Genomic DNA, 25,477 nt, shown 5'->3' with positions numbered 1-25,477 from the left:
TGTCGGAGCACATACGTACCAGCTCAACTGCGAGAAACAAGAAACGACCTGGCTTAAGGCCCTTGACTGTTGCTGAATGTTCCTGGGACTCTGGATGATCGGAATCAATCCTGCAGCTGGCATCCAGGATTCCCAACTAGCGTGGTCATTCCCTAATTCACAGACTGCCCTGCTTCCTAGAACAGGGGCCCCAGAGGAGATTCTCTCCCGTGTTCTGATCCAGAAACAATGTGGTCTAATGGAAAGGGCACGGACTTGGGCCTGGGACTCAAAAGATCTGGCTTCTAATTCCAGCTCCGCCACTTGACTGCTGTGTGACCTTGGGCAAGGCACTTCTCTTCCCCTCAGTTTCCTCCTCTGTAAAGTCTATCGTATTTATTGAGCGCCTATTGTATGGAAAGCACCGTACTAAGTGCTTGGGAGAGTACGATATAACGGAGTTCGTTCATCCGGTCAGTGGCATTTATTGAGCACTTACTGTGTGCAGGGTGCTGTACTAAGCACTTGGAAAATACAATTTGGCAACCAATAGAGACAATCCCTACCCAACAACGGGCTCACAGTCTAGAATGGGGGAGACGGATATCGAAACAAGTAAACAGGCATCAATAGCATCAATATAAATAAATAGAATTATAGAGATATACACTTCATTGATAAAATAAAAAGAATAATAAATATGTGTATATATATAGATACACAAGTGGTGCAGGGAGGGGGATAGAGCAGAGGGAGGGAATCGGGGCAATGGGGAGGGGAGGAGGAGCAGAGGAAAAGGGGGGCTCAGTCTGGGAAGGCCTCCTGGAGGAGGTGAGCTCTCAGTCGGGCTTTGAAGGGGAGAAGAGAGCTAGTTTGGTGGATGTGAGGAGGGAATCAATGTCGTATTTACTGAGCGCTTACTGTGTGCAGAGCACTGCACTAAGCGCTTGGGAAGTCCAAGTTGGCAACATATAGAGACAGTCCCTACCCAACAGTGGGCTCACAGTCTAGGAGGGAAGCCAGAGGTAGGAGGTGGGCCGGGGGTCGACGGCGGGCCAGGCGAGAACGAGGCCCGGTGAGAAGGTTAGCATCAGAGGAGTGGAGGGTGTGGGCTGGGCTGGAGAAGGAGAGAAGGGAGGTGAGGTAGGAGGGGGAGAGGTGATGGAGAGCTTTAAAGTCAATAGCGAGGAGTTTTTGCTTGACAGAAGTTGACGGGCAACCACTGGAGATTTTTAAGGAGCCGAGTGACATGCCCAGAGAGTTTCTGGAGAAAGATAATCCAGACAGCAGAGTGGGAGGACAAGTGGCGGAGCCAGGATTAAAACCCAGTTCCTTCTTACTCCCAAGCCCTTGCTCTATCCACTAGGCCACCCCTCCATCTTAATGAATTATTTAATTATGGTTCTTGCTAAGCGCTTAATATGTGCCAAGCACTGTTCTGAGCACTGGGATAGGTAAAATAATAATGATGGCATTTGTTAAGTGCTTACTATGTGCCAAGCACTGGGGTAGATACAAGCCTATCAGGTTGTCCCACTTGGGGCTCACAGGTTTACAGACGAGGTAACTGAGGCACAGAGAAGTTCAGTGACTTGCCCAAGGTCACACAGGAAATGAATGGTGGAGCCGGGATTAGAACCCACGTCCTCTGACTCTCAAGCCCGTGCTCTTAATAATAATAATAATAATGATGGTATTTATCAAGCGCTTACTATGTGCAAAGCACTGTTCTAAGCGCTGGGGAGGTTACAAGGTGATCAGGTTGTCCCACGGGGGGCTCACAGTCTTCATCCCCATTTTACAGATGAGGGAACTGAGGCCCAGAGAAGTGAAGTGACTTGCCCAAAGTCACACAAAGACAATTGGCGGAGCTGGGATTTGAACCCATGACCTCTGACTCCAAAGCCCGGGCTCTTTCCACTGAGCCACGCTGCTTCGCGCCATGGACACATCTCTCCCAGAACGCCTCACCTCCGTCTGCAATAGTTCTGGTAGTGTATCCATAAGAGGTTTTCTTGGTAAAAAATGTGGAAGTGGTTAACCATTGCCAATTGTCAGCTGTGTGACTTTGGGCAAGTCACTTAACTTCTCTGGGCCTCAGTTACCTCATCTGGAAAATGGGGATTAAGATTGTGAGCCCTCTTTGGGACAACCTGATCACCTTGTAACCCCTCCAGCGCTTAGAACAGTGCTTTGCACATAGTAAGCGCTTAATAAATGACATTATTATTATTATTATTATTGCCTCCTTCTGTGCAGTAAACTTGAGCCTCCGCCCTCTATCCTCCCGACTATGAATGTTTTAGAGAAGCAGCGTGGCTCAGGGGAAAGAGCCCGGGCTTTGGAGTCAGAGGTCATGGGTTCAAATTCCGGCTCCGCCACTTGTCAGCTGTGTGACTTTGGGCAAGTCGCTTCACTTGTCTGTGCCTCAGTTACCTCATCTGCAAAATGGGGTTAATATTGTGAGCCCCACATGGGACAACCTGATCACCTAGTATCCTCCCCAGTGCTTAGAACAGTGTTTTGCACATAGTAAGCGCTTAATAAATGACATTATTATTATTATTATTATTATTATTGCCTCCTTCTGTGCAGTAAACTTGAACCTCCGCCCTCTATCCTGCCGACTATGAATGTTTTAGAGAAGCAGCGTGGCTCAGGGGAAAGAGCCTGGGCTTGGGAGTCAGAGGTCATGGGTTCAAATCCCGGCTCCGCCACTTGTCAGCTGTGAGACTTTGGGCAAGTCGCTTCACTTCTCTGTGCCTCAGTTACCTCATCTGCAAAACGGGGATTAATACTGTGAGCCCCACATGGGACCACCTGATCACCTAGTATCCTCCCCAGTGCTTTGCACATAGTAAGTGCTTAACAAATACCAAAAATAATAATAATAATATTCTTTCCCATGCCACCGCTGCCCAGCACAGGGGAGTTTTGACTTGTAGCCGATGGCCTTCCACTCGCTAGCCACTGGCCAAGCTAGGAACGGAATAGGTAGGCCTCTGCTTGACTCTCCCTCCTGTAGTCGAGACTGGTAGAGTGCTGGAAACTCTCCAGGTGCGACCCTGAGAGGAAGCGCTTAGTACAGTGCTCTGCACACAGTAAGCACTCAATAAATACGATTGAATGAATGAATGAATGAATGAAAAGCACTGGGGTAGATAGAAGCTAATCAAGTTGGATGCGGCCCCTGTCCCACATGGGGCTCACAATCTAAGCAGCGAGGAGAGTAGGAATGAATCCCCGTTTTGCAGATGAGGTAACCGAGGCCCAGAGAAGTGAAGTCACTTGCCCCCGATCACACAGCAGACACGTGGCAGAGCCAGGATTAGAACCCAGATCCTCCGACTCCCAGGCGCGAGTTCTCTCCATTAGACCAGGCCGCTTCTCTGCTTCGTCGTCCGCTTCTCCAGTTGAGATGCCAAGGCCAGGAGAAGGCAAAATGACATCAGGACGAGGAAATGCAGTTGTCTCCCAGGCCTCTCTCCCCGTCCCCCCGACTGTCGATAGCCTTGATCCAGGTGGAGAGGATTTGGTCGCTCCATCTCCGTTTTTTTTAACTATGGGTCATGCCACTGTTTACTAGGGAATGACTTGGGACCTTTCTTCTCCATTCCCCTTCACACACACGCCATCAGCACAGGTGGCCTTCAAGCCAAACAAGTGTCACGTTGCCCTTTAGGAACTTGGAAATGAAAAGTGTCTTTTTACACGTGATCAGGTACAGCTTGTTGACAGATACTATTGGCTCGGCTCTCGTGGCTGACTTTGTTTCCTTCCAGCCTAAATCAACTAGTCAGTGGACATTGGGCAAAATGTCAAGTGGATCAGAAGTCCTTTCGAAAGGACAAAACGTCCATTTCTACACTTGAAATCAAATTTAAATTTAATCACAGCGAAATGGTAAAATGTATCAGTCAGCCGACCTTCCCAAGGTAGAATTTCCACTGAGGCTGCTTGGAATTCAAAGTCGTATTTAACCGAAACAGAGGGGATGGAAGAAAGTCGAAACCGGCCGCCCTTCAACGCGGCGGATAATTCGCTTCTCCTGGTGACTATCTTGTCTCGGTTTTTCTGACAGTCCTCTCCCAGTTCTCTCTTTATCTTTCTAGCCGATCCTTCCCAGTCGCTTCCCTCAGGCTCCTTCTCCGGATCCAGAGAAGCAGCGGGGCTCAGTGGAAAGAGCCCGGGCTTTGGAGTCAGAGGTCACGGGTTCAAATCCCGGCCCCGCCAATTGTCTTTGTGTGACTTTGGGCAAGTCACTTCTCTGGGCCTCAGTTACCTCATCTGGAAAATGGGGATTAAGACTGTGAGCCCTCCGTGGGCCAACCTGATCACCTTGTAACCTGAACAGTGCTCTGCACATAGTAAGTCCTTAATAAATGCCATTATTCTTATTATTAACTGTGACTGACCCTCTCAAGGATCTGTCCTTCATCCTCTTCTCTTCTCACTTCTCCCGTTGGGGAGTTCATCCTCTCCCATGGTTTCAACTGCCACCTCTCTCTGCAGATGACTGCCAAATCTATCTCTCTAGACCCAAGCTCTCCGTTTCTCTGCAGTCTCTCATTCCCCCCGGGCCTCCAGGGCATATCTACCTAGCTGTTCCTCTGCCCCCTCCAACTCAATAGGTACAAAGTGAAATTCCTCATTTTCCCACCCAAATCCTCCTCTCCTCCTAACTTTGCCATCAAAGTTGACAGCACCACTATCCTCCCCGTCTCTCAAGTCTGCAACCTGAGCGTTATCCATGACTCCTCCCTCTTCTGCCCCTCATCAAATCCTGTCAGTTTTAACTCCACGACATTTCCAGGACCCTCCTGGACTTGGACTTCTCTCTCCAAACGGCCAACCATGGGGGTGCAAGCACTTGTAATATCCCCACCGTGACCACTGCATCGGCCTCCTCGCTGACCTCCCTTCCTCCAGTCTCTCCCCTTTTCCAGTCCTTACTTCACCCTGCTGTCCGCATCATTTTTCTAAAAATCTGCATGTCTCCCCCCTCCTCAACAACCCTCAATGTTTGCTCATTTGACTCTGCATAAAGAAGAAACTCCTGACTTGAAAAACCTCACTCAGCTCTCTCCCCTTCATTTAGCCGCACTTTTCTCCCATTATCATCCAGCTCACACTCTTGGTTCTTCGCAAATTAATCTACTCACCGTGTCTTCTTCCCCATCTCTCCCACCACCGGCCAATTTCTCACGCCCATCTCCCGTCCCCCTTCATATTCCACAGAACACTACTCTCCCTATCTTCAAAACCCTTCCCAAACCAAATCTCATTCAGGAAGCCTTCCCCAATTGATTGCTAATCTCCCTTCCCCAAGTCATTCATTCAATCGGATTTATTGAGCGCTTACTGTGTGCAGAGCACTGTCCAATCTCCCCACAGCTACCACTTCTACCCTCCTGTGCCTCCTAAACACCTAAATTATCCCAATCTCCTTCTAGTACGTATGTACCTATCTTCTACACTTTATTATTGCCTCCTCTCTGTAATGTATTTAAGTGTTGGCTCTCTCCCTCTAGACTGTGAATTCCTCGAGGATAGGAATACCAGGCATACTGATTCTGTTGCCCTCTCCCAAGTGCTTAGAATAGTGCTCTGTTCCCAGTGGGTGCTCAGTACAAATATTGATCGGTCAATTGTTTGATTGATGTGAGTGACCTAGCTTTGGACGGTTGAGGTTAGCAGGAACAGCAGTAGCAGCAGGAATCAGTCAATCGTTTTTATTGGGTGCTTACTGCACGCAGAGCACTGTACTAAACGATTGGGCGAGTACAACGGAGCTGGTAGACACGTTCTCTGCCCACAAATAATAATAATACTAATAATGATGGCATTTATTAAGCGCTTACTATGTGCAAAGCACTGTTCAAAGCGCTGGGGAGGTTACAAGGTGATCAGGTTGTCCCACGTGGGGCTCACAGTCTTACTATGAGCTTACTCATAATGCTTACTATGTGCCAAATGCTGGGACTGATACAAGATCATCACATCAGACGCAGCCATTCATTCATTCATTCATTCGTATTTAGTGAGCGCTTACGGTGCGCAGAGCACTGTACTAAGCGCTTGGGAAGTACAAGTTGGCAACATATAGAGATGGTCCCTACCCAACAGCGGGCTCACAGTCTAGAGGGGACAGTCCTGTCCCACAGGGGGCTCACAGCAGGAGGGAGAACAGGTACTGAATCCCCTCTTTACAGATGAGGAAAATGAGACCCACAGAAGTGAAGTAATAATAATAATGATGGTGGCATTCATTAAGCGCTTACTATGTGCAAAACACTGTTCTAAGCGCTGGGGAGGTTACTAGGTAACAAGGTTGTCCCACAGGGGGCTCACAGTCTTCATCCCCATTTTCCAGATGAGGTAACTGAGGCCCAGAGAAGTCAAGTGACTTGCCCAAAGTCACACGGCTGACAGTTGGCGGAGCCGGGATCAGAACCCATGACCTCTGACTCCAGAGCCCGGGCTCTTTCCATTGAGCCACGCCGCTTCTGAATCCCCTCTGTACAGATGAGGAAACCGAGGCCCAGAGAAGTGAAGTGACTTGCCCAAGGTCACACAGCAGCCAAGTGGCGGGGCCGGGACTAGAAAAGAGCAGCAGCCGCAGAAGACTGGTCAGGCTGGCAAGCGGCAGACAGAAATGGGGGGGGACTGTCAAGGGGAACAGGCTTCAGGAAACTCCTGACACGAGAAGGAGAAAAGAAACCAGCACCAGGCCCTGTGGAAAACAAACGTTACAAGTACAGCACGGAGCAAACTTTACACGTACAAGACGAGGAACGCGTTGTCAGTCACGCATCAATCAATCACGCATCAGCCAACCCGCCCACGCTGATAATGTCTCCATCAGGAGCATTATCTTGGAGCTGGAAGGACAGCTCTCTCTCTCTATACGCGTCTATTTCAAGACGGGAGCTGCTGCCATATCCGAGCTCGGATTAAAAACCCCTTTTAACACGGGGACCCGCAGTTCAGGGAGCCGGTGAATCAGACCAGATACAGCTAAACCAGCCTGTGGATTGTCAAGGCTGTTGTTCCCGTTGTTGCTGTCATTCCTCGTCCTCCTTCCTTCTGTTAAACCCTTCCCTCCTCCCTCCATTTCGGCACTCGTTAGCCCCTCCATCGGAGAGTGGGTAAGGGCAGGGCAGGGTTGGCAACCACCTGTAAATTCCCGGCCGGTCCGTAGAATCATGACAGAATCGGCCGTGTTCGTAAAACCCCACAGAAATATTTCATTGTCCGTAATTACGGGACGTCTCACCGGGATAGTGGCAGAAGGAATCCAAAGCGTGTCAATATGTTGCCGACTTGTACGTCCCAAGCGCTTAGTACAGTGCTCTGCACACAGTAAGCGCTCAATAAATACGATTGCTTGATTGATTGATTGCGACTGCCGTCACCACCTTCTCTGGTAAAACAGCGGGTGCCTAGATGTGGAGTTTCTTCGCTTTTGAATTGTATTTATTAAGTGCTTGCTATGTGCCAGGCACCGTACTAAGCGCTAGTGTAGACACAAGCCAATCGGGTTGGACGTAGTTCCTGCCCCACACTGGGCTCACAGTCTTAAGTGCCTGGCACGTGCTGAAGTCTTAACCGATATCATCATCATTATTATTATGACTAATCCCCATTTTACAGATGAGGGAACTGAGGCAAAGAGAAGCGAGGTGACTTGCCCAGAGTCACCCAGTGGATAAGTTGCCAACTTGTCCTTCCCAAGCGCTTAGTACAGTGCTCTGTACGCAGTAAGCGCTCAATAAATACGACTGGATGCATGAATGAACGAAAGCGGCAGAGCTGAGATTAGAACCAAGGTCCTCTGATTAAGGCAATCAGCCGCTGCGCTCTTTCCACTAGGCCACACTGCTTCTCCTGAGTCCAGCTGGCTGCTCCCATGTGAACAGCTTGGAAGACGCCCTGTGCCAGCTTGTACTTCCCAAGCGCTTAGTAGAGTGCTCTGCACACAGTAAGCGCTCAATAAATACGATTGATTGATTGATTGATTCCGGCTTTGGCGCCCGGCGGTCCGAACTGAGCTCGGTGTGGGCGGGGATTCTCGCTCTTTTTTGCTGCACTTTCCCAAGCGCTTAGTACAGCGCTCTGCACGCAGTAAGCGCTTAGTAAATACGATTGAATGAATGAATGAGTACTGAGAGCTTCGGAGAGTCCAATAGAGTAAGTAGACGTGATCCCCGCCCTCGAAGAGTTTTCAGTCTCATCTGTCCTTTATTTGGTTCTACTGATGTCTGCCTCCCCCTGTAGACTGTAAGCTTGCTGTGGGCGGGGACGGCATCTTACCTCCTTCCCTTCCCCACAGCACCTGTATATATGTTTGTACATATTTATTACTCTATTTATCTATTTATTTTACTTGTACCTATTTATTCTATTTATTTTATTTTGTTAGTATGTTTGTTTTTGTTCTCTGTCTCCCTCTTCTAGACTGTGAGCCCACTGTTGGGTAGGGACTGTATATGTTGCCAGCTTGTACTTCCCAAGCGCTTAGTACAGTGCTCTGCACACAGTAAGCGCTCAATAAATACAATTGATTGATTGATTGATTGATTGATTGAGAGGAAAGTGGAGGGGCAGGGAACACGTTTGGTGTCTTGCATTTGAGGGCTGAAGGAGTCGTAGAAAGGCTCTCCTGGCCTAGGGAAAAAGTAGAGAGAGGAGAACGTAATGAAGAAAGCTCTCTCACCTCCTCCCCTAAGAGAGAAAACCTAGTGGGAGAAGCCTTGTCTCCTGGGATGAGGGGAGGGGAGGAATGGGATACGCGGAAATTGCTTCTTTCAATGGATAATAACTCTGCCTTCCCACCTTGGAGGTAATCCAGAGCTGGCTGGTCCAGTATATTCAAATATATATACCTAATAATAATAATAATGTTGGCGTTAAGCGCTTACTATGTGCAGAGCACTGTCCCAAGCGCTGGGGTAGATACAAGGTGATCAGGTTGTCCCACGAGGGGCTCACAGTCTTCATCCCCATTTTCCAGTTGAGGGAACCGAGGCCCAGAGAAGTGAAGTGACTTGCCCAAAGTCACACGGCTGACAAGTGGCGGAGCCGGGATTCGAACCCACGACCTCTGACTCCAAAGCCCGGGCTCTTTCCACTGGGCCACGATATACCCTGCTTTGAGGGTGAGATTTCCTGACCCCTCAGATGGAATTGCAGATGGCTACATGCTCTATATGTTGCCAACTTGTACTTCCCAAGCACTTAGTACAGTGCTCTGCACACAGTCAGCGTTCAATAAATACGATTGAATGAATGAATGAATGGAACAATATTTTTCAAAATGGTATTTCATTCATTCATTTATTCAATCCTATTTATTGAGCGCTTACTGTGTGCAAAAATACTGTTCCATTCATTCATTCATTCATTCAATCATATTTATTGAGCACTTACTGTGTGCAGAGCACTGTACTAAGCGCTTGGGTATTTGTTAAGCACTTCCTATGTGCCAGGCACTGTTCTAAGAGCTGGGGTAGATACAAGCTCATCAGATTGGCTGCAGTTCATGTCCCACATGGGGCTCACAGTCCCCATTTTCCAGATGAGGTAATTGAGGCCCAGAGAAGTTAAGTGTCTTGCCCAAGGTCACACAGCAGCCAAGTGGCAGAGCTGGGATTAGAACCCAGGTCCTCGGGCTCCCGGGCCCAATATTCTTTGCACCAGACCCTGCTGCTTCAATATTTCTGAGCACACTCCTCCCAATGGCACAGAGAAGCAGCGTGGCTCAGTGGAAAGAGCCCGGGCTTTGGAGTCAGGGGTCACGGGTTCAAATCCCGGTTCCGCCAATTGCCAGCTGGGTGACTTGGGGCAAGTCACTTCACTTCTCTGGGCCTCAGATCCCTCATCTGTGAAATGGGGATGAAGGCTGTGAGCCCCCCGTGGGACAACCCGATCACCTTGTAACCTCCCCGGCGCTTAGAACAGTGCTTTACACCTAGTAAGCCCTTAATAAATGCCATCATTATTATTATCACGCCCAGGCTCTCTGTTGAAATCATTATCATTCATTCATTCAATTGTATTTATTGAGCGCTTACTGTGTGCAGAGCACTGTACTAAGTGCTTGGGAAGTCCAAGTTCGCAACATATAGAGACGGTCCCTACCCAACAGCGGGCTCACAGTCTAGAAGGGGGAGACAGAAAACAAAACAAAACATATTAACCAAATAAAATAAATAGAATAAACATGTCCAAATAAAATAGAGTAATAAATCCGTACAAACATATATACAGGTGCTGTGGGGAAGGGAAGGAGGTAAGGCGGGGGGGATGGAGAGGGGGAGGAGGGCCTTGTCCAACTGGTCTTAAAGCCTTCTTTGGCTCACCTCCTCTCCGACTGTTGTAATAGACTCCTGGAGCCTGTGATCAATCAATCAATCGTATTTATTGAGCGCTTACTGTGTGCAGAGCACTGTACTAATCGCTTGGGAAGTACAAGTTGGCAACATATAGAGACGGTCCCTACCCAACAGCGGGCTGTGATCTAGACAGAACCATCCCCCAGTCCGCTTCCTTCACGAGGGGCAAAGGAAGCAGGGCAAAAATCTTGGTCCCGGAGCCTGCGGAGCATAGTGGGTTACTGTCTGGCAAGAAGAAATATTCTCTCTCTTACTCCACCTTTCATTCATTCATTCATTCAATCGTATTTATTGAGCACTTACTGTGTGCCCAGCACCATACTAAGTGCTTGAAAGAGTACACTACAACAATAAACGGACACATTCCTTGCCCACAGTGAGCTTACAGTCTGGGGGAGCGAGGAGCTAGGCCTCAATACAGACCTTAATTCTGACGATTTTGACACCTGTCTGCGTGTTTTGTCGCCTGTCTCCCATTTCTAGACTGTGAGCCCGTTGTCGGGTAGGGACCGGCTCTATGTGTTGCCGACTTGGCCTTCCCAAGCGCTTAGCACAGTGCTCTGCACACAGTCAGCGCTCAATAAATACGATGGAATTGAATAAATAAGTTACAGAGATGTACATAAGAGCTGTGGGGCTGGGAGGGGGGAAGAACAAAGGGAGCATGTCAGGGCGAAACAGAAGGGAGGGGGAGAAGAGGAAAGGCGAGGCTTAGCCTGCGAAGGCCTCATTGTCTGTCACATTTAAGGAGGGAGGGTGTTCCAGGTGAGAGGCAGGACATGGGCTAGGGGTCGGCGGCGAGATAGGCGAGATTGAAGCATAGTGAGAAGCAGCGTGGCTCAGCGGAAAGAGCCCGGGCTCTGGCGTCAGAGGTCATGGGTTCAAATCCCGGCTCCGCCAATCGTCAGCTGGGTGACTTTGGGCAAGCCGCTTCACTTCTCTGGGCCTCAGTTCCCTCATCTGGAAAATGGGGGTGAAGACTGCGAGCCCCCCGTGGGACAGCCTTGTTACCTCCCCAGCGCTTAGAACAGTGTTTTGCACATAGTAAGCACTTAATAAGTGCCATCATTATTATTATTATTACTTCACTTCTGTGGGTCTCAGTTTCCTCATCTGTAAAGAGGGGATTCAGTACCTGTTCTCCCTCCTACTGTGAGCCCCCTCTGGGACAGGACTCTGTCTTGTGTGATGATCTTGTGTCATTCCCAGCATTTGGCACATAGTAAGCATTATGAGTAAGCTCACAGTTAGACACATTATTATTATTATTATTATTATTATTATCATTATTATTGAGAAGGTTGGCATTAGAAGAGCCAAGTGTGCAGACTGGGGTGTAAATAGCGAGGTGAGATAGGAGGGAGCCCATTGTTGGGTAGGGCCTGTCTCTATATGTTGCCAACTTGTACTTCCCAAGCGCTTAGTACAGTGCTCTGCACACAGTAAGCGCTCAATAAATACGACTGATTGATTGATTGATTGGTGAAGTGCTTTAAAGCCAATGGTGAAAAGGTTTGATGCGGAGGTGGCTGGGCAACCTGTCGCTTCTGCTCCCACCTGACTCCTCTTCTGCTTTCACTCCCCTCAATTTCCCCTTTCCACCACCTAGAAACCCTCCCCAAGCAGTCCATCTGTCCAGGGTTGAGCAATGTAGCGTGGCTCAGAGGAAAGAGCCCGGGCTCTGGAGTCAGGGGTCATGGGTTCAAATCCCGGCTCCGCCAATCGTCAGCTGTGTGACTTTGGGGGCAAGCCACTTCACTTCTCTGGGCCTCAGTTCCCTCATCTGGAAAATGGGGATGAAGACTGGGAGCCCCACGTGGGAGAACCGGATCACCGTGAATCTCCCCAGTGCTTAGAACAGTGCTTTGCACACAGTAAGCGCTTAACAAATACTATCATTATTATTATTATTATTAATATTAACAGTGCTTTGCACATAGTAAGCGCTTAATAAACGCCATCATCATTATTATTATTAGAAGTGGGTGGAGGAGCCAGGCACTGCTGACATTTGCTATGGCACTGAATGCAGTAGCTACTTCCCGGCTCTGCCAGTTGTCAGCTGTGTGACTTTGGGCAAGTCACTTAACTTCTCTGTGCCTCAGTTACCTCATCTGTAAAATGGGGATGAAGACTGTGAGCCCCACGTGGGACAACCTGATTACCTTGTAACCTCCCCAGTGCTTAGAACAGTGCTTGGCACATAGTAAGCGCTTAATAAATGCCATTATTATTATTATTACTTCCGCATCTGGCAGCCCCTAGAAGTGCTTTGGTATAATAATAATAATGGTATTTGTTAAGCGCTTACTATGTGCCAAGCACTCTTCTAAGCTCTGGAATAGATACAAGGTTATCCCACGAGGGCTCACCGCCTTAATCCCCGTCTTCCGGATGAGGTAACTGAGGCACAGAGAAGTGAAGTGACTTGCCCAAAGTCACCCAGCTGGTAAGGGGCCGACCAAGCCCTCTAGGCCACGAGGAGTGGAAAGCAGAGCTTCATTTAAGGGTTAAGTCCCAGAGTGGGCTAGTCCGCCTCGGAGTCCTTGAAAGACGGTCACTTCTTCGACTGACTGCGTTGATAGTAGACTGATTCCTCTATCAATCAATCAATCAATCAATCAATCGTATTTATTGAGCGCTTCCTGTGTGCAGAGCGCTAGACTGTAAGCCCGTTGTGGGCGGGGAACGGATCTCCCGACTCCGTTGTACCGTACTCTCCCAAGCACTTGGTACAGTGCTCTGCACGCAGTAAGCGCTCGATAAATGACTGACAGAGCCGGGCCGGCCAACTGATGACCCCAACTTGTATCTGCCCCAGTATTTAGAACAGTGCTTGGCACATAATACGCACTTAAGAAGTAACGGACTTATTATTAAAAGGATTATGATGCCATTTAATAAGAGCCGAAAGAACTGAGCAAACAGAAAGCTTGCATTGCTAACCGGCTAAATAGAAGAGGCCATCAAGAGGGGAGGGATAGTGGGACACATGTATATATGTTTGTACATATTTATTACTCTACTTATTTTACTTGTACATATTTCTTCTATTTAGTTTATTTGGTTTATATGTCTTCTTTTTGTTGTCTGTCTCCCCCTTCTAGACTGTGAGCCCGCTGCTGGGTAGGGACCGTCTCGCTACGTTGCCAACTTGTCCTTCCCAAGCGCTTAGTACAGTGCTCTGCACAAAGTGAGCGCTCAATAAATACGATCGAACGAATGAATGAATCTGCCACCTGCCTTTTTAACCGCCTATCCGTTATCCTGGTTCACCTCCCGTTGCCCTGACCTGCACTGCGGGTCGAGCCGCTTCGCCCCACTAGGCTCTTCCGATACACCCCCGGCTCCCGATGCGAGTTAATCGATCAGTGGTATTTATTGAGCACTTACTGTGGACAGAGCACTGTACTAAGTGCTTGGGAGAGTGATAACAATAATACTGACGGTATTTATTAAGTGCTTACTACGTGCCAGGCACTGTTCTAAGCGCTGAGGCGAATACAAGCAAATGGGGTTGGACACAGTCCCTGTCCCACGAGGGCCTCACAGTCTCAATCCCCATTTTACAGATGAGGGAACTGAGGCACAGAGAAGTGAAGCAACTTGCCCAAAGTCACACAGCAGACAAGTGGCAGAATCAGGATTAGGGCCCACGACCTTAATAATAATAATAATAATGATGGTATTTGTTAAGCGCTTACCATGTGCCAAGCACCGTTCTAAGCGCCGAGGTAGATACAAGGCCATAATTGTACAGATGAGGTAACAGGAACAGAGAAGTGAAACGACTTGCCCACAGTCACACAGCTAAGTGGTGGAGCCGAGATTAGAACCCACGACCTCTGACTCCCAAACCCGTGCTCTGCCCACTAAGCCACGCCTTCTGAGAGTAGAATGCAACCGAGTCGATAGACACGTTCCCTGCCCACAGTGAACTTACAGTCTAGTTAACAATTATGGATGTCAGCATATACCCCTGCCCAAATATCCCTGATCCCATGGCCTGGAATCCCAGGCTCAATGTCAGAGGTTATCCAGAGGTTATCCAGAGGTCATCAAGTCCTTCCTCTGGCCTCCAAGTAGTCGCACCCAAGCTCGACCCAGGCAGGTGGGTATTCATCGTATTTTCAAAGATCATCACGGGTCTGTGTAGAAAGCAGAATATCAGACCCTAAGCAGTGGCATTTTTGGGTCAGTTGACGGCCTCGCCAGCCCATTCTTCTGTCCCTGACGAGAGTAAAAGAAATCTTGCAAGAACTGTTTTACGGTTGCCCCCCGGGCCAGCCAGCCTAACGTGAGAGATGTCAACACCACTGGCGCAAGTAAGATACTATGGGATCCAGCTGCTTTTTTTTTTAACCCCTCCTCAACAGAAACTTATGTACTTACATCCATCCCCAGCATGTCTGTGCATGCACTCACTTTCAGGGGGTCCTTGGACGTATCACCCATTTGGTTTCCTGAAAAATTGTGTCTTTAATCCAACCTAGTTTCCCCACCGGAATAATGTTACCAATGGGAGACTGGTTCCGGAACCAGAGTCAGACACTTGATTTTTACCAGAATTACCCAGCATTGTATAGTCAATTATAGATGAGTAATCTAGCAGTATTACTGGTTTTAGATGGTAAATAGCAATCGTATTGACAGAAAAATCACATAGAAAGTTTAAAATACAGTACATAGAGATCATAGTACAGTACTGAACTGTACAATATGTATTACCTCTACCAACAAATGACCTGACAGCATTTATTAAGCGCTTACTGTGTGCAGAGCACTGTTCTGAGCGCTGGGGAGGTTAACAGGACTGTGAGCCCGCTTCTAGACCGTGAGCCCGCTGTTGGATAGGGACCGTCTCTATATGTTGCCAACTTGTACTTCCCAAGCACTTAGTACAGTGCTCTGCACACAGTAAGCGCTCAGTAAATACGATTGAATGACTAGAGAAATTTAAAACCCTTCATTTTTGACCAAAAAAAAAAATTGGGTTCAAGGATGGGTCTGGTTGAATAAGGTTTCCGGGGGTTTTTGAGATGATCTGAACTTTTTTGAAAGGCCTTGGCTGGAGTCTTCTCAGGAGTCTTGGCTGTCGGTTTTTCTGGAGTTTTTTGGGCATTTGGCATCTCCTGCAGCTGCAGGAAGAGCGGGGGAGAAATGGGAATGGGGGAGTGGTGAGGGAAGGCGGGTGCTTCGTGGCAATCCCAGCACTTGTGCTGTCGCTGCTCCCGTCACCTCTGCTCCGACTATTTCCAGCTCCTTCCCTCATCCCACCCCCACTCCAGCCTTCCGACTCTGAGCGGTCCCAATCACTCAGTCGGTCACTGGTATTTATGGAGCGCTTCCTGTGTGCAGAGCACTTGGGAAAGTATAACAAAACAGAGTTGGTAGATACGTTCGGGGTTCACGGGCTGTGGGGTGAGGGGATGGGAAGAGGGGAAGAGCAAGCACCAGAGGGAGAAATGGCAAGAAGTGTGAGGAGGGAGGGGGCCGGTCCGTCCTTTCCTCTCCATCCAAACCGCTACCACGCTAGTACAATCTCTCAAGTTGCCAACTTGTACTTCCCAAGTGCTTAGTACAGTGCTCTGCACACAGTAAGCGCTCAATGAATACGATTGAATGAATGAATCCTATCCCGACTGGATTACTGCGTCAGCTTCCTCTGGCCTCCCAACCTCCCGCCTCTCCCCACTTCAGTCCACACTTCACTCCTCCGCCCAGATTATCTTTCTACAGCAACATTCAGGGCATGTCACCACCCCCTTCTCAAAAATCTCCAGTTTTTTACGGAGGTTTGATCAACCTCCTTATCAAACAAAAACTCTTCACCAGTGTTTTTAAAGCTCTCCATCACCTCGCCCCCTCCTACCTCGCCTCCCTTCTCTCCTTCTACATCCCAGCCCCTACGCTCTGCTCCTCTGGTGCTAACCTTCTCACTGTGCCTCATTCTCGCCCGTCCTGCCATCGACCCCTGGCCCACCAACCTCTGGCCTGGAACGCCCTCCCTCTTCAAATCCACCAAACAATCACACTTGCCCCCTTCAAAGCCCCACTGAAGGCTCACCTCCTCCAAGAGGCCTTCCCAGACTAAGCGCCCCTTTCCTCAGCTTCCCCTCCCTTCTGCGTCACCTCGACTCGCTCCGTTTGCTCTCCCCCAACCCGCCCCACAACACTAATCCATATATGTATAGCTCTATAATACTATTTATTTATATCGATACCTGTCTTCCCCCCTCTAGACTGTAAACCCGTTGTGGAAAGGGATTGTCTCTTTTTATTGCCATATTGTATTTTCCAAGTGCTTAGTACAGTGCTCCGCATACAGTAAGCGCTCAATAAATATGAATGAGTGAATGAATGAAGCTTTATGTAATACCTACCTTACAAGCCTGGCATCGTAAAGTCGGTTCCAGTGTCACAAACCTGAAAGAGGGTGAAAACTCAGAGATGTCGGAAATGCCAGTATTAATTCGTCTCCTCCGTCGTTTCCACAGTCTTGTGACAACAAATTTTATCGTTGTTTTCCCCCCTGCTCCCACTATTTGTTAATAATTTGAAGCTGCCCATTACATTACAGTATTAAGGTTTTTTTAACGGGGAAGGAACCATGTCATTTGTTCCAGGGAAATGTTCCCTGCTCACAGGGAGCTTACAGTCTAGCTAGTATTAGCAAAGAGGGGCTGGGGCAAGCAAGGAGGGTCAGTCAGACCTTTCTCTTGCCCCTCGCGTGCCCCCCGCCCCCAGTTTCCCCTCATTCCCCCTGCCCACCAAGACCCTGTTGGACTACAGCGCCTTCCCCGGGGAACCGATCGGAGGAAAAGGCCGGTGACTGCTCCGTAAAGCGATGTTTTTAACTGATGGAATATGATCTAAGGTCACCCAGAAGCTATGATTTCTTCATTCAATCAGTAGTACTCATCGAGTGCTTCCTGCGGGAGACCACGGCACCAAGTGCTTGGGAAAGCTTGCGGTGGGTCGGACTTTAGCGAGGCGCAGACTTCTCCCAGACCCTTCCCTCTTTGTCTCCCTGTTCCCAAACCCCACAGATAGTGGCAGGGAAGCCTCCAGACACAGGAGGCAGTGGAATCTCCTGAGAGAAATAATTAAACGGGATCAGGCCTCATCGCGACTCTGTGACCAACTCTCCGGGAGACCCTGGACAAACCCTTAAATTGTCCTGCCCCCATTTGCCCTTCCTGTGAGCTGAGAATAATAATAATAATAACGATGGCATTTATTAAGCACTTACTACATGCAAAGCGCTGTTCTATGCCCTGGGGAGGTTACAAGGAGATCAGGTTGTCCCACGGGGGGCTCACAGTCTTAATCCCCATTTTACAGATGAGGGAACTGAGGCGTAGAGAAGTTAAGGGACTTGCCCAAAGTCACACAGCTGACAATTGGCAGGGCTGGGATTCGAACCCATGACCCCGGACTCCAAAAATTAGAAGCAGCGTGGCTCAGTGGAAAGAGCCCGGGCTTTGGAGTCCGAGGTCATGGGTTCAAATCCCAGCTCTGCCACTCGTCAGCTGTGTGACTTGGGGCAAGTCACTTCACTTCCCTGGGCCTCAGTTACCTCATCTGTAAGACACGGATTAGGTCTGTGAGCCCCACGTGGGACAACTTGATTACTTTGTATCTACCCCGGTGCTTAGAACAATGCTTTGCACTTATTAAGCGCTTAATAAATGCCATTATTATTATTATTATTATTGGGGTGAGAATCGCTGCCTTCAGGATGATCGGGGTGATAATCCAGGGCTGGGGCTCCATAGGCACAGGCAGCCAGGCAGGCTGGAGAGGAAGGCAGCAGAGAGAGGGTGGGACTTTATCTCCTTCCTCCCTTTTTTCCCCAGCTTCCCATCCCTGAAACGGCTCCCTCCAGCACTTCCCTCGTGTCCACGAAAAGGGCCCGTGTGCTCCCTTGCCGTGACCGAACGGATTATATTCCCGCAGTACCTTCCCTTTAAGACATCTTGTCGGTCGCGATCAGTTCTGCTTTGGAGAGAGCATAACCCACGCCCATCTGCCCCACTCATTTCCTCTCTGAAGTGGACTGGAGGCCCACGCTGGGTACGGGAGCTGCGAAATCCTCAGAAGGGGCTCCAGAATTTGAATTTACGATGCCAATTAGCCATCAGCCCCCCCCCGCTTCCCATCGCTTGCTTCAGTATTACTGCCCGTGTGGGCACGGGGCTCTTGGCTACGCTTCTGTTAGGCCGGATGCCCCCTGGACACCTAGGCTTCCCTTCCTTGCTGAGTCGGTGTGAGAGCTTCACAAACTCGAGCATATATTCCAGCGGGAAACACACTCTGTAAGGAATCGTAGTCACCTCCGCTGCACGCCGCACATTGCCAACACCATGTCGGCTGTACCTTCCTGAGGCCTGAGACGGGGGAGCGACTCAGGTAGTACTCGTTCGACAGGGGCATGTGATAAGCACTCCAGAAGAGCTCTTGTGCCCACGAGAGAAAGTCGGGGCAAACCACAGTGGATGTTTAACTCACTGTGATGTGGGAGCCAGCCTGTCGCTACGACGATAACTGGCTTCGCTTGACCGTGTTTCAGCCTCCTCATTTGTTTCAGCTCCTGGCCACACACCTATTTATCTCCTCTGCATGTGTTCTCGGGGTTTTTCTGCTCAGGGGAACGGCAAGGCCAATAAATTCCACTGTTTTATTAAGTGAATTGGTTTGCTGGAATTTGTTGGTCTGTTACGGTGGCTCGGGCCCAACGCATCTTACTTGCCATGATCATGCGCCAGCTTTGTAAGAAAGTTGGCTGGGGCTCATTCAGAGTTATTCAGCTGTTAGACAATGATATTCTTTGTCCCTGGGGATCTCCTAATGCAAGCAAGCAATGTTATCCCAGCCCAAAGGCCCGCACCTTGATAGAAATTAGGCCGGGACTAAAGAAATCAATACTGCTCCCACGCACCCCCCCCCCACCCCCGCTCCCCTAAAGGAAATATTAATAACAATAATAATTGCGGTATTGGTTAAGCACTTACTACGTGTGAATCCCGGCTCTGCCATTTGTCTGCCGTGTGACCTTGGGCAAGTCGCAGCACTTCTCTGTGCTTCGGTTACCTCGTCTGTAAAATGGGGATTTAGACAGTGAGCCCCTCAGGGGACAGGGACTGACTCCAACCTGATTTGCTCCTATCCACCCCAGGGCTTACTACAGTGCTTGGCTCATACAGTAAGCGCTCAACAAATACCATTTTATTATTATTTATGATTATTACTAAGCAGCAGGGTGGCAACGAGATAATCAGATCAGACACAATCTCCGCTCTACATGGAGCTCCCAGTCTAAGCGGGGAAGGAGAATGGGAATTTAATCCCCATTTAACAGAAGAGGAAACTGAGGTACCAAGAGAAGTTAAGTGACTTGCCCAAGGGCACACTTCAGGCAAGTGAGATTAGAACCCAGATCCCCTGACTCCCAGCTGCTTCTACTAGTATCGGACACAACCTGACAGTGAAGATGGTAAGTGGAGGCTGGTGCGGAGACAATCTTTTCAGCTGCCATTAAGATCATTTGTAAGACCTTGTAACCTCCCCAGCACTTAGAACAGTGCTTTGCACACAGTAAGTGCTTAACAAATGCCATTATTATTATTAATATCACCATATCGTCACCATCAGATATTTATTGATTCCTAAGGGGGTTCGTAGCACTGAACTCTGTGTCAGAGCACTGACCAAGTTAGACTAGGCATGGTCCCCAAGAATGACAGTCTCAGGGGGAGATAAAATCAACACAGACCGGAGACAAATATGTACATAGATTCTGTTGACTAGGCATTTAAATAACAAATCCAATCTCTCCATTTATAAAGGGGAACAAGGTCACTGTCTGTATCACCGCGAACGGCAAAAAAAGGCTGTGGGAGCTGTGATCTTTGTAGACTGTGAGCCCGCTGTTGGGTAGGGAGTGTCTCTATATGTTGCCAACTTGGACCACAGTGAGCACACAATGAATACGATCGAATGAATGCACGGATCTTTCTCCGCCCAACCGTATCGCTGTCACCCACGGTTGTCCTTGTGGGAATGGCTCTTGACCTCGCCAAGTCACTCACCAAGTTATCACGGCCACAGCAATGCCCCCTCCTCAATAAATCAATCAGTGATATGGAGTGCTTACTGAGGGCGCAGAGCACTGGACTAAGCGCTTGGGAGAGCAGAAAACAATTGAGTTGGTAGACACAGTCTGGTCCACAGAGCAGACGTTAAAAGCGGGGGAGCCATTAAGATAACGGTAAATTACAGATCGAGGAAATGGCAGGTATATACATAAGTGTTGTGGGGCTGGGGGGAATATCGAACGCTTAAGAAGTACATATCCAAGTGCATAGGCGACTCGGAAGGGAGGGTGAATAGGGGAAAGGAGGGCTTAGTCGGGGAAGGCCTCTTGGAGGAGATGGGATTTTAGGAGGGCTCTGAAGGTGGGAAGACGGGTGAACTGTCGGATATGAAGGGGTGGGAGTTAGTGAGTAGAGAAGCAGTGAGTCCTAGTGGTTACAGCATGGGCCTGGCTGTTGGAAGAACCTGAAACTGGTCCGCTAGGTGATCTTCGGCAAGATCTCTTCTCTGGGCCTCAGTTACCACAACTGGAAAATGGGGATTAAGACCGTGGGCCCCATGTGGGACATGGACCTTGTCCAACCTGATTATTGTGTTTCTGCCCCAGCGCTTAGTGCGGTGCCTGGCACGAAGTAAGCACTTAACTGTGACTGTGAGCCCACTGTTGGGTAGGGACCGTCTCTATATGTTGCCAACTTGTACTTCCCAAGCGCTTAGTACAGTGCTCTGCACACAGTAAGCGCTCAATAAATACGATTGATTGATTGATTAACGAATACCATAAAAAAAAAAGAGTGAATAGATTGGTGTTAAAGGAGTGACGTGTCAGGGCTGGGATGTAGTAAATCAGCAAGGTAAGGTGGGAATGGGGGAGCGGATTAAATGGCTTAAAGCTGAAGATAAGGAGTTTCTGTTTGATGTGGAGGTGGGTAATAATAATAATATTTATTAAGCGCTTACTATGTGCACAGCACTGTTCTAAGCGCTGGGAAGGTTACAAGGTGAACAGGTTGTCCCACTGGGGGCTCACAGTCTTCATCCCCATTTTCCAGATGAGGGAACTGAGGCCCAGAGAAGTGAAGTGACTGGCCCAAAGTCACCCAGCTGACAATTGGCCCTTGTTTTAATGGTATCTGTTAAGCGTTTAGGACGTGCCAGGCACTGTGCTAAGCACTGGGGTAGTTGCAAGCAGCGTGGCTCAGTGGAAAGAGCCCGGGCTTTGGAGTCCGAGGTCAGGGGTTCGAATCCCGGCTCCGCCAATTGTCAGCTGGGTGACTTTGGGCAAGTCACAACTTCTCTGGGCCTCAGTTCCCTTATTTCCCTCTTCGGTAAAATGGGAATTAAGACTGTGAGCCCCACGTGGGACAATCTGATCACCTTGCATCCCTCCAGCGCTTAGAACAGTGCTTTGCACATAGTAAGCGCTTAACAAATGCCATCATCATCATTATTATTATTACAAAGTAATCAGGTTTGACCCAGTCCATGTCCCCAATGGGGCTCACAGTCTGAATCCCTGCGAGCCCGTTGTCAGGTAGGGGCCGTCTCTATATGTTGCCAACTTGGACTTCCCAAGCGCTTAGTACAGTGCTCTGCACACAGGAAGCACTCAATAAATACGATTGAATGAATGAATGGATGGATGAGGTAACTGAGGCCCAGAGAAGTGAAGTGACTCGCCCAAGGTCACACAGCAGACAAGTGGCAGAGCAGGGATTAGAACCCAGGTCCTTCTGACTCCAAGGCCGGTGCTCTAACCGCTAGGCCACACTGCTTCCCAACACTTGGTTAAATGCCACAAAGTGCTCTACGCGCTCAATAAATACGATCGAATGAAGGAATGAATTTTACAAGTGAGGTAACCGAGGCCCTGGGGAGAGAAGCGACTTGCCCGAGGTCACACAGCAGGCAAACGGGGGAGCCGGAATTAGAACCCAGATCTTTCTGCTTCCCTTATCCAAGATGGCGGCAACAGCTGCAGGGCTGTTAAAGACGGCAGTGACAATGCCAGTGGTCTGAGGCGAGGCAACCCCTCCAGAGCCGCGCACAGAGGGGAAGGGTCGCAGACCCCACCCAAGCCCCCTCCCACATGTTGGGGGGACTAGGACCTGCCAGAAGGAAGGTCCGCTGAGCCCTCCAGCCCCTCCTCTGCACATCGGAAGCCCAAGGTCGCGCCAGAGGGAAAGGCCATGACCACCCCAGCAAGCCACGGGCCAACTCCTTACCCTGGGCTTCAGGGCTGTCCAACCCCTTGCCCCCTCCTACCTCACCTCCCTTCTCTCCTTCTCTGGCCCAGCCCGCACCTTCCGCTCTTCTGCCGCTAATCTCCTCACCGTGCCTCGTTCTCACCCGTCCCACCATCGACCCCCGGCTCATGTCATCCCTCTGGCCTGGAATGCCCTCCCTCTGCCCATCCGCCAAGCTAGCTCTCTTCCTCCCTTCAAGGCCCTACTGAGCACTCACCTCCTCCAGGAGGCCTTCCCAGACTGAGCCCCCTGCTTCCTCTCCCCCTCCTCCCCCTCTCCATCCCCCCGCCTTACCTCCTTCCCTTCCCCGCAGCACCTATATATATGTATATATGTTTGTATGGATTTATTACTCTCTATCTATTTATTTTACTTGTACATATCTATTCTATTTATTTTATTTTGTTAATATGCTTGGTTTTGTTCTCTGTCTCCCCCTTCTAGACCGTGAGCCCACTGTTGGGTAGGGACCGTCTCTCTATGTTGCCAACTTGGACTTCCCAAGCGCTTAGTCCAGTGCTCTGCACACAGTAAGCGCTCAATAAATACGATTGAATGAATGAATGAAATGAATGAAAAAACTGAGGCAAGGAGAAGGTTGCGGCCATCGCCACTAAGCCCATCCCTCCACTGAGGGAGGCCTGTGATCACCGTGACATGGTGGCCTGGGATAATAATCATAATAATGAAGGTATTTGTTAAGCACTTAATATAATGATAATAATAATAATGATGGCATTTATTAAGTGCTTACTATGTGCAAAGCACTGTTATAAGAGCTGGGGAGGTTACAAGGAGATCAGGTTGTCGCAAGGGGGGCTCACGGTCTTCATCCCCATTTTACAGATGAGGGAGCTAAGGCCCAGAGAAGTTAAATGACTTGCCCAAAGTCACCCAGCTGACAAGTTGCAGAGCCGGGTTTCGAACCCATAACCCCTGACTCCAAAGCCCGGGCTCTTTCCACTGAGCCACGCTGCTTCTCTAGGTACTTAATATGTACCCAGCGCTGAGGTGAATGCAAGCAAATCGGGTTGGACGCAGTCCCTGTCCCGCGTGGGGCTCACGGTCTCAACCCCCACTTTATCGACGAGGTAACCGAGGCACGGACAAGTGAAGCGACTTGCACAAAGTCCCACGGCAGACGTGTGGCCAAGCGGGGATTAGAACCCGTGACCTTCGGTCACCCTCTGTAGGTGGGTGCCTGAGGACTAAGCAAAGAGCCGTCTCCCCAGCCCTGCCCATCAGAGGCCCGGGGCTGCCCAGATGGAGACCTCTGCCCCCTGGGCCCCTTTCGCCCTCCCCCCTGCACCGAGGACGCCGGCATCCTCATTGGAGAAGCAGCGTGGCTCAGTGGAAAAGAGCCCGGGCTTTGGAGTCGGAGGTCATGGGTTCAAATCCCGGCTCCGCCAACTGCCAGCTGGGTGACTTTGGGCAAGTCACTTCACTTCTCTGGGCCTCAGTTCCCTCATCTGGAAAATGGGGATGAAGACTGTGAGCCCCCCGTGGGAGAACCTGATCACCTTGTAACCTCCCCAGCGCTTAGAACAGTGCTTTGCACACAGTAAGCGCTTAACAAATACCACTATTATTAAAATGGGGATTAAGACTGTGAGCCCCCGTGGGACAACCTGATCACCTTGTAACCTCCCCAGCGCTTAGAACAGTGCTTTGCACACAGTAAGCGCTTAACAAATACCATTATTATTATTATTAAAATGGGGATTAAGACTGTGAGCGCCCCGTGGGACAGCCTGATCACCTTGTAACCTCCCCAGCGCTTAGAACAGTGCTTTGCATCATCATCATCATCATCATCATCAATCGTATTTATTGAGCGCTTACTATGTGCAGAGCACTGTACTAAGCGCTTGGGAAGCACAAATTGGCAACATACAGAGACAGTCCCTACCCAACAGTGGGCTCACAGTCCAAAAGGGGGAGACAGAGAATAAAACCAAACATACTAACAAAATAAAATAAATAGAATAGATATGTACAAGTAAAATAGAGTAATAAATATGTACAAACATATACACATATATACAGGTGAATGTATATTGTGAATGAAGTGAATGATGGGCCGGGGAGCGTGAAGCCCAGGAAGGGAAGAGAGATCGAGAAGGGGAAGTTGTTCGGTCTGGGATGAAGAAGGGTGTTTCCGCTAGCAAAGAAGAGTCTGAACTACCGACTACGTTTTAATAAAATTCTTTTACTTCCATAACTAACCGTGTCTTCCACAAGACACTTCAAAACGTCTCCAAATAATCCCATTAGGCTCTTGAAAAATCTATTTTTTATTATTATTATCGATAATATTAGTATATATTAATTATATATTAATCAATCAATCAATCGTATTTATTGAGCGCTTACTGTGTGCAGAGCACTGTACATAGTAAGCGCTTAAGAAATGCCATCATTATTATTATTATTAAAATGGGGATTAAGACTGTGAGCCCCCGTGGGACAACCTGATCACCTTGTAACCTCCCCAGCGCTTAGAACAGTGCTTTGCACACAGTAAGCGCTTAACAAATACCATTATTATTATTATTAAAATGGGGATTAAGACTGTGAGCGCCCCGTGGGACAGCCTGATCACCTTGTAACCTCCCCAGCGCTTAGAACAGAGCTTTGCACATAGTAAGCGCTTAAGAAATGCCATCATTATTATTATTATTAAAATGGGGATTAAGACTGTGAGCGCCCCGTGGGACAGCCTGATCACCTTGTAACCTCCCCAGTGCTTAGAACAGTGCTTTG

The 25,477-nt window shown here is 49.1% G+C and overlaps 1 long non-coding RNA gene and 1 other non-coding gene across 2 annotated transcripts; both read right to left on the bottom strand.

Moving 5' to 3' along the window:
- Positions 1-2,916: 2,916 nt before the first annotated feature.
- LOC119948306 lies at positions 2,917-3,054 on the bottom strand. Its single transcript, XR_005456712.1, has one exon. It is a non-coding gene; the product is annotated as a small nucleolar RNA SNORA7 (small nucleolar RNA).
- Positions 3,055-14,449: 11,395 nt separating this feature from the next.
- On the bottom strand, positions 14,450-19,423 carry LOC119947846. Its single transcript, XR_005456594.1, has 3 exons — positions 19,388-19,423; positions 16,757-16,799; positions 14,450-14,521 (listed from the first exon to the last, which is right to left on the bottom strand). It is a non-coding gene; the product is annotated as an uncharacterized LOC119947846 (long non-coding RNA).
- Between the last annotated feature and the right edge of the window lie 6,054 nt (positions 19,424-25,477).

Source organism: Tachyglossus aculeatus, chromosome X4 (genome assembly GCF_015852505.1).
Source record: "Tachyglossus aculeatus isolate mTacAcu1 chromosome X4, mTacAcu1.pri, whole genome shotgun sequence".
Classification (NCBI taxonomy): domain Eukaryota; kingdom Metazoa; phylum Chordata; class Mammalia; order Monotremata; family Tachyglossidae; genus Tachyglossus; species Tachyglossus aculeatus.
Note: the sequence above shows the minus strand (reverse complement) of the source record. Positions and strands in the feature narration are given on the sequence as shown.